This window comes from Python bivittatus, unplaced genomic scaffold, assembly GCF_059951505.1.
Source record: "Python bivittatus isolate LINGU-HERP-01145 unplaced genomic scaffold, Pbiv_v1 ctg000410_np1212, whole genome shotgun sequence".
Classification (NCBI taxonomy): Eukaryota; Metazoa; Chordata; class Lepidosauria; order Squamata; family Pythonidae; genus Python; species Python bivittatus.
The window spans coordinates 682,015-694,944 of record NW_028277067.1 but is presented as its reverse complement, the minus strand read 5'-3'; positions in this window follow the sequence as shown (position 1 = coordinate 694,944).

Sequence of the window (12,930 nt, the reverse complement as noted above, 5' to 3'; positions counted from 1 at the left end):
CTGAAAGAGGTCAATCTACATGCCAATACAAACAAAGGAATCTTAACAGACAGTGCAAATTATTGCATATTATTCTTAATTTAATCTGCTAGCAAATAATGCTTAATATCATTCAACACTGATTAGAGCTCTACATGGACAAGAAGATGCCAGATGTTCAAGTTGGTTTTAGAAAAGGCTAAGGAACAACAGATCTTATCGCTGATGCATGCTGGATAATTGAGAAAGCCAAAGAATACCAAAAATAAGTGAATATGTGCTTCACTGATTATAGAAAGGCTTTTGATTGTATTAACCATGTCAAGCTATGGAGGGTACCTAGGAAAATGGGAATCCCAGAACATGTCATTGTCCTAATGCAAAATCTATACACAGGTCAAGAAGCTACAGTCTGGATGGAACATGGTGAAACAGACTGGTTCCAGGTCAGCAAAGGCTGACAAGACAAGGCTGTACACTCTCTACTTATTCAAACTATATGCTGATTATATATCGAGGAAGCTGGATTGGAAGGATTGTGGTTTTAACACTGGAGAAAGAAACATCAATAACCTGTGCTACACTGATGACACAACTCTGATAGCCAAAAATGCAAATGATCTGCAAGTTCTAGTAAAGTTAAGAGGTACAGTGAAAAATGGGACTAAAAGTAAGTATAAAAAGACCAAATTAACCACAAAAATTGCAGCAACCAGTCATAAAATTAACAATGAAGTTATTGAAGTGATGAATGAACTTTTAGGATCAACTACCAACAGTAAAGGAACCAGCAGTCAAGAAATATGCTGCAGACTTGGTACAGTCTGCAGCATATTGGTACAGTAGCAATGAAAGCCTTGGAAAAGATATTCTGATACTGTAAATGTCTACACAAAGATCAGAATGATGCAGGCAAGGGTTTCCCCTGTACAGTAACTTCATGGAAGCAAAAGTCAGGCTTTGAAGAAGCAGGATAGAAAGAATATTGACACTTTTGAAGACCTCTGAGAATACCATGGACAGCCAAGAAAACAAACAAATGGATCATAGAACAAATCAATCAGAATATTCACTTAAGGCACAAGTTATCAGGCTCCAATTATCATATTTTGGACACATTATGTAAAAACCTAGCTCTCTGGAAAAGTCTATAATGCTGGGAAAGGTGGAAGGAAAAAGAAAAAGGGGATGATCCGCAGATGGAGGGCCTCAAATATAGCGGTGATGGGTGCACCAGTGGAAAGCCTGGAGGACAAGTTCAAGGACAGACCATCCTGGAGAAATCTAAGTGGTTGTTAAGAGTCGGCACCAACTTTACGTTACATCATCATCATCCTTTAACCATCGTAATTAGCCATAAACATTCATTGCTAACCATAATGACTCTAGAATAACAAAATGTGTCTCATGACATAACAATGCAAGTTTGCCCTTTTGTAGTTATGTTGCGATGTCGCCATGTTGCACACTAGTACATAAAGAGGTAAGTTTTCTCACTGCCCCTGAACAACTATGTCCAAGAGTGTTCATGGGGGGAAGTGATGAAATGTGCATCATCATATCACAATGCAAATACCACCCTTTGCACACCTGTGTGCAATATAAAAGGAAGTTCAGTACATCACAATGCATATTTCCTCATTTTGGTGTCATCTTGGCTACCTGATGATGATTCTGGACATAATCCTTTTTACTTTCACTTCAGTTTCCTTTGCCTTGGCTACAGTCCTGTACCAGCAATTACAAGTGCAAGAGATCAAACTTAGATAAAGGTATTTATAGCAGTTATAAATCTCATTGCAGTACAGGAATGTGAGAGCTCAGGAACAAAGTTACTTTGGAAGCTGAAGTTCCATCCACACAAGCCCAAGATCTAGGAATTAGAGCTGAGTGTGGTCTTGTAACACCCCAGAGGTCATCCAGAGAATCAGCAACATTCAGAAAGTCAGATCCAAAGTTGGAAAGTTGTTTACTAGGAGAAGTTTGACTCCCAAGCCCTTCTTTTAGAGTCCTGACCCAAGCATGCCTTTTTTTCCTGAGTCATTCCTTTTTCTTTCAAGAATTTCTTTAACATCTCTGTTCTAGTCACTTAATCTTCCTGTATATGCAAAGGGTGAGGATCTTTTCCTGTCTAATCCCGGAGTCATCTGGCTCAGCCTGCTGTTGTGGTTCTGCGACAGGTGGCTTATTATCTGACTGTTCATCCTTCAACAGGTCCTACCTTTTCTGAGCCTCCTATGCAGATACCTGAAAGTCTACTGACTCCTGTGTTGCAAGGTCAGAACCTAGCATGACCTGCTCTTTTAATTCAAAGTTTGACTGGTAACAGGTAGGTGCACAACAAGTAAGGCAACTAGTACTGTATGTGCAAATAACAATTGCAAGGATCTGAAAAGAGGCAGATCCTGATTGCACTTGAAAGGGGAATTAGCAGATTGATTAACATTTGCCAAGGCACAGGCAAAATAAACCAGAGAAGTTGCTATGAAGCTATCAAGCCAAGTTTCCCATTTAAGAATTTGTGTAAAGGACGTTTCGTTATTGCAAATGAAAAGTTTATTTTTGTTACAATTTCAAATACACTGCAGCTGACCTAGAAATTAATTAGCTCAGCTGATGACACCAAGCAACATAAGAGCACACAGCTCTGGATAGATTCTGGAGCAGTGCAATGTGGAAGTGGCTATGTACATCAAGCACCAAAATCTCCAGGTAACAAAATGCATCCTACTAAACACACAAAAACTTCCAGTTCATCTAAAAGTGTTGGAAATTCCTACACCCCTTTTCCCTGCCTTTCTTCCTTGCATCCTTGTGCCATAATGTAACCCTATCTGCCTTGCTATCAGAGCCATGTTTCTTTGAAATTATAATGTGTGGAAAAAGGAAAAAGCTACAGATTAATCCAGCGTTTTTCAACCTTGGCAACTTGAAGATGTGTGGACTTCAACTCCCAGAATTCCCCAGCCAGCCACCAAGGTTGACAAACACTGGATTAAGAGGTGGTAGGTCACATCAAGAATCCTTACTGTTTAAAAGCCACCATCTTATTATTTTAACATAGCTACTTAAGATTATTTATTTATCTTCTAATTTATCAGACATGGGTTCTTTAAAAACTTGGGACAACTACCTTAAAGACTCAGTCTTGGCTCATAGTCCACAAAAGGGACTCAGTTTTACTGCCAATAAGTCCACTGAGGTAGGCCAGCTACTAACAACAAAACTAAGAATAGAAGCCTTGGAAATATAGCTCCATTTTTGCCAGGTTTACAAAAAGTGACCTATATAACTCCATAAATCAAGTTTCCTTTGACAGAGTACAACCCAGGTCAGAACTCCTGATATAAGGAATATATTGCTTTAAAATCTTCTGAAGTTCTGAACGGGAATTCTAGAAAAGACCTGTTAGACAAATAGAGAGAGAAAAAAGAACAATTGAGGTAGAACACACAGACCATAATTAGAATTCAAGGCATCCTATTGGTATTAAAATAAATGCTTCTCTCTTCTAGACAGGTAGCTGAAGGGCTTTAACGTCAAGTGGTATTTCCCAGAAAAGAAGCAAAGTGCTGCAGCAGATAACAACAAAACCACACCAGCCTGTGATTGCGGAAATTGTGTCCAAGGAGGGTCCCCCCTGCAAAAAGAGGGGTATGCACTAACACTACATGGAAGACACCAGAACACAAAGCACTTTATTTTATATATTTATTTATACTGTATTTCAAATTTGTCACCGCCCATCTCACTGCAGAGCGACACTTGTCTCTGAAGCAATGACAGCTTTCACTGGCCTGCAAAATTTCCAGTTTCTTGACAAACCAACATACTGTAGTGGACATGGCACTAGATTGGGACCAGGGGAACTGAAGTTCACCTTCAGCCATGGAAGCTATTGAGTGGTTTTGGATAAGTCACTTTGTCTCCATAATCTACTCTATAAAATAAGTGTTGTGGGAAAAAATGGAATCTGTATAATCTAAATTTCCATCACCCAGATCATGTTCAGAATGCATTTCCAACTCCTTTCCATACAGTTTCATGGTTTTGCTTATTAAACTGGATGCATAATCTAAGGCTAAATCTCAGTTCTTTAGCTTGCAGGACATACAAATATAGAATCTTCCTTTTAGAGCTACTGAAGTATTCTTGTTTCTTAAAATATATCTTCTGCCTTAGAAACATTTCTGCGTATCTTTACCAGATGTGCAGATCCAGTTGCTACTCAGTAGCTTTGGAAATGATCTCTAGTGTGCTTAGATATATTCCCAATGACAATATTTTCAGTAATTAAGATAGTATTCTTTTGAAGTGAAGTTCTGTTGCCACTTGGTGGCTGTAGCTGCTTACAACAATTTCACTGCTGCTCCAGACAGACCACATTCCAGAGATTCCTAAAAATTAATTCAGTATTATCTCAGTATGAAAGTTGGAGGGTTCATAATTTAGAATTTAGAGTTCAGTTCTCACCACCATCAAGGTAGAAACATCACTCAGGCTGTTCACCTACCTCACTGAGGTTCAGTTCAGTTGAATGTGCTATTACTGTACTTCCAAAGAAAAGTTTTTCTCGCTGACTGACTAACTATGTTCTTGGACTTTCAGTACCTACTGAGCTTCTGAATGAGAAAAAAACAGGGAACAAGGAGTCAACAGGAAGCCCTAAGCTCATCATTGCAGTAGAACAAAACCTCTCTGCTTGCTTCTTTTTGCTTTCCCCCATCACCGCCAGTGATACTCACACAATCCTCAGAATGGTTCTCAAAATCCTCAACTCAAAATCTACTTTCCAACATTTTAAAATTCAAAATCTTGAAAGTAAAATGTAATCTCCGGTAAAAAGCAGATTTGCACAGATTGCTCATTACTGGAGTAGACTTTAATTTGGGCCCCCCATCCCCCCAAATAATAAATGTCCAAACCAGTATCAACTTTCTCTGTATTCAGGACCAAATATTCACTGTATCAATGTCACCTTTCAATCTCAGTTTTTGTCAAAATCATGCAACAATTCGAAGGTGTGAGTTTCCCAAAACTGCCAGCAATCCTCCAGCAAGAAGCTTCCATTTTGAAGGGGGGGAAATATACAATAAACTCTCTAAACCAGGATTGTTTGCCTGATTTCAAAGGTATGTAAACTTTAATGAGGCATACATCACAGGGCAGAGGTGGAGAACGTTTGGCCTAGGAGTTGTATGTAGTCAACCAGCATCTCTTGGTGGTGCCCAGGGACCTTTATTGGGGGGGGGCAAAATTTGGGCCTTTTTTTACATTTTGGAATGGTTGGGGGAAATTTAAGGAGCAACCTGGGAGCTTTATGTCCCGCATAAACTCCTTAAAATTCCTAGGAACCTACCTCCTCCTGCCGAAACAGGCCATAGGCCTGCTTCCTTCTGCAGTGTGGCCTTTGACAAGGCCACACAGTGCCTGGTGTGGCCCTCAAGCTGTCAGAAATAAGACATCCCTGCCATAGGGAAGATTAATGTTTACTCCAATCCCCAAATGAAAGAGCCGCATCATTAACAACTATCAATAAAAGGACACACACACACCGTTTTTCTTCAGCCATAAATTATTCCTTCCCTCACATACATGCCAGCATGACACCATATAATCGCTCTGCTTAACTAGTGACCTTTCGCATCCTCAAAGGTGATCATAGCACAGTCGGGGGACTCTGGTACAAATTCAGTGTTGACAGTTTTTCCACCACCATTGCATGCTTGTAGCAATTGGACTGTCAACTTGTCAGCTGGAGGTAAGTCACTGGGATATCTACGGACACAAACAGTACATACAGCAGGTGGATGTTTTGTCTAATCTGGAAGAGAAACTTCCATGTAAACAGGCCCAACGAGCTTATGGCAGACTCACAAATGATCGGCTTTTTGCTATAGGAAGCATTTCCAACACTGCTGCAGTTGTGAATCATTCAGCCCCAACTGCAGTAACTCCCGCCCAGTGAATTCTGCTGCCATTTAGGGAAAAAGGCATCTTGACACTGAACTGGAGGTACGGTAGAGGCAACTCATAATCCCCTCCAGTGGTACAGAGTGTTCAAGAAGACCAGCATTTTCAGTTTCACACAGCTGATCTATGGACTTGGGTGTCACAGGTACTTTAAGTCCCTATCATCAGGAAGGGATGACCTATACATTTTCCTCTGGAGGAAGAAGCAAACAGTTTGGAAAAGGTACATCTTTCTGGACCACACCTACCCAAACGTTCAATATCTTTTGGGTTCAAATACAATACGTAAGCATTCTCCTACTCACCTAATCATTTTGTTCTAGAAAGCCCTGACTTTTGCATAATGTAGGTATCATCTGCTTGCCATTCTATTTTGTGTTGTGTGCAGAATGCAAATCTTTCCATAAGCCACATCTAAAGTTGGTAAACATTTGCATCCTGCACACAAAGGAGTTTATCTAAATCTGATCTTGCTTAACCTAGACAGCATCTGTACCTGATAATTGTATAAACTAATGAATATATTAATTACATAGATTACCACATCAGTGTAATAGGCAGTAAGATCTGGAAAAAGCCAAAGCTGGAACATTAACATATTTACATCTGTAAGATATATTTATTTTTAGAGCAAATTGGTCTTTCTGAAGATGAATGTTTTCATTTTGACAGACCAAGCTGTGAGCAACCAGTTCATTCCCTTTCCTCTCCCTCCAAGCCCACAATGTCTCCTCTGACAAGACCTTTTCAGCCTTAGCACAGCCCAGAGGCTGCAAAGAAATGAGCCCATTAGGTCGCTGGGCCCTCCAGCCTACCTGGTTTGTCTTGCTGACTCCCACATGAATAATGCAGCAAAGGAAGGTCCTGCCCTACTTATGGTGGGTGAGGAGCTAGCTTGTCACTTCTCTCAAAAGCCTTGTTGCTCCAGCACAGGTGCTTGGGCTGACTCTCTGCTCTTGAATTATTCACCAGAGATCAAATTAATATGCAAAGAAGTATTCCCGCATAGTATAAATATTCATGAAGTTTCAGGGCTTTTTCTTCTTTTTCCAAATCTACTCATTAAGCCTGAGTAAAATGCAGTGAAAAGGGTAGGGGAAGATGTATATGCATGTGTGTGTGCGTGCATGTGCAAAATGCTGGTCTAGAAAAGGCCCAGGGCATTGGATCTCTGTGTATATCTATGTGCGTGAAGAGAGAGAGAGACAGATGAACAAAGAGGGAGAGAGACAAAGCAGGGAATAGTGCAAAAAGCAGGCAAGGAAAAGTTATTTTTATCAAAGAATAAGATGTTTCAGTCCTCACCTTCGGCTTGGGTCTTCAGATTCTCTTTCTAAATAAGACTTCAGGAATATCGCTCCTTAGAGGCGCATTCCCGGGATAGAATTTTAAAAACAGGCCAAATGAAAGTTGATGGAAGCATCCTTGCAGGATGGAGCCATAGAGGTTTCATCTGTAACGGTTTCATTTTGGCTGTATGTGCACCACACAAGATTTAAAGGGAACTACTGTCATAACAGAAATCTCATAAAATGAGCACCTCTAAAGCAAATTGCTCACATCACTATATATATATATATATATATATATATATATATATATATATATTTAATAGTATTTTATTGAGATTTTAAAATTACAAAGTTAAAAGTTAGAAATGAAAAAGAAAATTGAAAATACAAATTATAAAGAAAAGGAAAAGAAAAAGAAAAAAAGACATGAAAAATAGATAGCTTCCAATCTATCTCTGGTCTTAAGAATAATAAGAGTGTCATAAGTGCTAGTTTTTAATGCATTAAGTAGGAATAATTCTTTGTCAGAACATATCCCATTACATTTATAATCTAATCTTCAAATCCCCATGTAAGCTTCGCCCCGCCTGCATTTTGCAAATAGTCCATCAATGGTTTCCATTCTTTAAGCTAATAATTATTTGAATTTTCGTTTAATAAACAAGTCAGTTTATCGTTTTCTGCCATTTCCATCAGTTTTAACAACCATTCTTGTATTGTTGGTAGTGTCTGGGTTTTCCAAAATTGTGCATACAGAAGTCTTGCTGCAGCAAATTGCTCACATAACTATATTGAAGTGAAACTGACCACCTATTTCTTTTCATATACAGGTAGTCCCCAGTTTAAGAATGAGTTCTGTTCCCAAGGTCTGCCCTTACATCGAATTTGTATATAAGCCAGAACAGTATTATTGTATAATACTGTATAAGTAGTGATGTGTAATTAACTCAAACCATTGTGTATTTAACTCAAATCATTGTGTAATGAACTCGAACCATAGTGTATGTAACTTGAATTTTGCTGCAATAGGCTCCGTTCTTAATTATGGGTCATCCTTAAACCAGGCGTTCTTAACCTGAGGACTACCTGTACTCAATCCTTATATAATTAAAAATAACAACTGAGCATCTAAAACATCACATTCCTTTTTGAAAGCTCCAGCTGATACTAGTGGGCTCCTTTTCAATTGTTCTATCAGCTGACTTGCTATAATGTTATGAAATCTTCATGAAGATTTTAACTTCCGACAGGAGGGAGTTATGATCCATAAAGCATTCTCAAACAATACTGACATTTCAGATTTCAGTATTATATTCATGAAGCATGGAGATAGAGTTTGACCCAGTTTGTTAACCACCCAGTCTATTCTTTTTGAACGTCATTATCCTTTTGTACCTTTGCAGCATTCGTAACTTTCAGATGCACACTCATAGGAAAGGACATTTTATGTCCTTGTGAAATGATCTCAAGAAGCCCTGTCTGAATAACAGTAATGGTCGAAGTAGAGAAGTCTTGCTCAGAAAGTACAGCTTTTCAGGAATGATAAATCCACTCATGGAATTCTCTCCCTGTGAGATGCAATGCAAGAGGAAAATGACAAAGACAAAAATAGTCAATCTAGACTCCTATAATCACTTTATAGAAACTCTTAACTTTTTGTGATAATCCTGTTTACTTCCTTTTAAATGTGTAGTTTCTGTTTGTGCAACTATGTATTTTAGTATTTTAAATACATTGTTAAATTGTTGCCCTGAGGGCTTTTTACATTACCGGCAGAGTACAAATTAAAAATAACATTAACCAGTTCTAAACTTGTAATTACTGAACAATATTTCTATAGCTTTCCACAATTGTTCAAAGCACTTCACATGTATAATCTAACTATAGACCTTAGAAGAACGCTGTAAGTAGATATTATCCTAATAAAACAGAAGGAAGTGAGAACTAGGATGGAGATGATATGGCTTGCTTAATGTTACCCGGTTAGTTCATGGCTGGGGCAAGTTCTGAACCATTTTTTTCAATCTGGTACCCTTCAAATGTTTCAGACTACAACTCCCATCACCCACCACCACCATTGGCCTACCAGGTGGGGCTGAAAGGAATTGTAATCCAAATCCATTGGATTAGAAATAGCATTTCTGATTAATTTTGATCAGCCTTCCTGAACCTGCTGGAAGCTGTGTTGTAGTCCAGATAGGTTGCATTATACAGTCATTCTCATCTGCTTTAGCTAGAAGGGGGGCTGGGAACAACGAGACTTACAGTCCAGTACGTATATCCGTAGAGCACCATATTGGAGAAATAAGGTAAGGTTGAAGATTTGGGTGTAGGAATACAAGCTACGTAGTGTCCCCTAACAGTTAAGAAGTTGCAGTGTCTTCAAGTAATATCCCACAAAAACTGTCCTTCCTAAATATCTGTTGCAGTGCAAAGATGGGGAAAGTTTCTCAAATATCACTATTTTTCTTGACCTGATGCCTGCTGAAAAGTGTTGGGACTGTATTCCTAGAATTTGGTCATGCTGGCTGAGCAGTCAGGGAGTTGCACACCCAGGCTATCTACAGAGCACAAAGTTAGAGAAGCATGCCTTAGTGCACTGTCTCTCAACCTTGGCAACTTTAAGATGTGTGGACTTCAATTCCCAGAATGCCCTAACTGGGGAATTCTGGGAGTTGAAGTCCATACATCTTAAAATTGCCAAGGTTGAGAAACACTGCCTTATTGGTTTGCAAATGCCACTCCCTCTGCATTGGGCTTCTCGTGGGCCGGTGGGGATGGCAGGAAAGGCATTCATCCAAACGGCAGAAAAACTCTTGTTTGCCAGAATCAAACGCGTGGCTTCGCCCGGCACCGTCCTCTTCGCTGGGGTGCAGGAAGTAGCAGCGAGCGGAGAATGAAATGAAATCCACGGACGAAGGGCGCTGACCATGGGGATAAGGCCGGACTCGCGATGTGAGATGCAACGCGGGGTTCAAAGAAACGGGGGGAGACAAGTCATTTTAGGAGGAAAAAGAAATCCGTGCAGCGCGGTACACTTACGTACGTGGATACCGAGCTTGGCAGGAACAACTGTAAAGACGAAACGAAAGCGAAAGCCCAGCCTGGGTGAGAACCGCCTTCTTTGACCAAGGAGAGGCCGGAAAGAAGCGGTCGATTTAAGCAGATACGCCGCTTGCCGAACCATGAACTGCACGCGCGCAGTATTTGCATTTGCACGAAACGCGGCACACGTGCTTGGGAGCCACGGAACTGCAGCCTCGTCAATTATTTCCAGCTCGATGCGACGCTGGAGGGTATTGCTGCTGTGTCGCCGCCCGTTGAGAACGCCGAGCACCACTCCATCGCTGATTTTCAGCAATTAACTGTATTAACCCGTGCCGAAGTTGTTTATCCCAGCAGCAATTTCTGCAGAAGGGGCAGTATTCGCCTGCTGGTACCTTTCCCAGGTGTAATCGTCCAAACAACGCTAGGCGGGATAGCTTTTCCGTGTAATCCAGGAGCGGTATTTAATCTTAAAATGAACCAAAGATTCATACTGTTTTTGGTCCTTCTTTTATATGTATTCATGTTTAAAATGTATTTTGCCTGTGCTCACTTAAGTCTGTGTCCGAGATGTTACATCTTTTTCATCGTTTTACTAAGAGATCCTCAAATCAACTTGGGAAAGGAACAAAAAAAATAGGTAGACCTCTCCTCCTGCACTGGGTTTCCCCATGATACCCGTTTGCCCAATGCCTTCCCCATTTGTATTTGCTGAAGCCTTCTTATGTCAGGATTCAACAGATACAAAGACGGTTAACGGGGAAAGCTAACCGCATTTCCTACCATGCACTTTAGCCTCATCAAGCTTTTTAAAAAAATAATAGTTATGTAAATATCAGACATCTAGAATTTCTGTGCACCCAGATTCACGATATGGTCAAAAAAGTCAAGAAAAATCAAAGTCTTTTATGTATGTCAGATATGCAATATGTACAACACATATAAAAAGGGGTAGAGCTTTGATTGCACCATTGTGGCTGCCATCTTGACCACATCTGCAGACACTGTTGCCCAGATTCATCTTCATCCAGAGCAACTGCAATTTGCAGTGTTTATGGTGTTGAATTACAAAGAGCCAATGTTATATTCCTCCTTGGCCATGCAACTTAGCAGATACTTTTGGGTCAGGTACTGGTTTCGTACATATACGTGTGTGTGTGTACAGTTGTGTGAAAAAGAAAGTACACCCTCTGAGTTCTATGGTTTTATGTATCAGGACATAATAAAAATCATCTGGTCCTTAGCAGTTTTCAAAAGTAGGTAAATACAACCTCAAATGAACAACAACACATGACATATTACATGTCGTTTATTTTACAAAAAGAAAGCCAAAATGGAGAAGCCATGTGTGAAAAACTAAGAACACCTTATAATTCAATAGCTTGTAGAACCACCTTTAGCAGCAATAACTTGAAGTAATTGTTTTCTTTTATCAGTCTCTCACATCATTGTGGAGGAATTTTGGCCCACTCTTCTTTGCAACATTGCTTCAGTTCATTGAGGTTTGCGGGCATTTGTTTATGCACAGCTCTCTTGATCCCGCCACAGCATTTCAATTGGGTTGAGGTCTGGAGTTTGACTGGGCCATTGCAACACCTTGATTCTTTTCTTTTTCAGCCATTCTGTTGTAGATTTGCCGGTGTGCTTGGGATCATTGTCCTATTGCATGACCCAATGTTGGCCAAGCTTTAGCTGTTGGACAGATGGTCTCACACTTGACTCTAGAATACTTTGGTATACAGAGTTCATGGTCGACTCAATGACTGCAAGGTGCCCAGGTCCTGTGGCTGCAAAACAAGCCCAAATCATCACCCCTCCACCACGCTTGATGGTTGGTATGTTTGTGCTGATATGCTGTGTTTGGTTTTCGCCAAATGTGGCACTGTGCATTATGGCCAAACATCTCCACTTTGGTCTCATCTGTCCAAAGGACAGAGTTCCAGAAGTCTTGTGCAGATGCAACTTTGTGAACCTAAGCCGTGCTGCCATGTTCTTTTTAGAGAGAAGAGGCTTTCTCCTGGCAACCCTTCCAAACAAACCATACTTGTTCAGTCTTTTTCTAATTATACTGTCACGAACTTTAACATTTCACATGCTGAGGCCTGTAGAGTCTGAGATGTAACTCTTGGATTTTTTGCAATTTCTCTGAGCATTGCACGGTCTGACCTGGGGTGAATTTGCTGGGACATCCACTCCTGGGAAGATTGGCAGCTGTCTTGAATGTTTTCCACTTGTGAATCATCTTCCTCACTGTAGAATGATGGACTTTCAATTGTTTGGAAATGGCCTTATAACCCTTCCCAGATTGATGGGCAGCAAATGTCTTTACTCTTTGTCATTGTGTTAACACACACCTCAATGCTCAAGACCAGCAAACTCCTAAAACTTTGCCTGTTATAGAGGTAGTCACACTTGCTGATGATCAAGAGCACTTGATTAGCAGCACCTGGCTGCTACTTAGCCTCTTCATACCTATGGAAGCAGTAAGGGTGTACTTAGTTTTTCACACATGGCTTCTCCATTTTGGCTTTCTTTTTGTAAAATAAACAATGACATGGTTTAATATGTCATGTGGTGGTGTTCATCTGAAGTTGTATTTACCTACTTTTGAGAACTGCTAAGGACCAGATGATTTTAATTA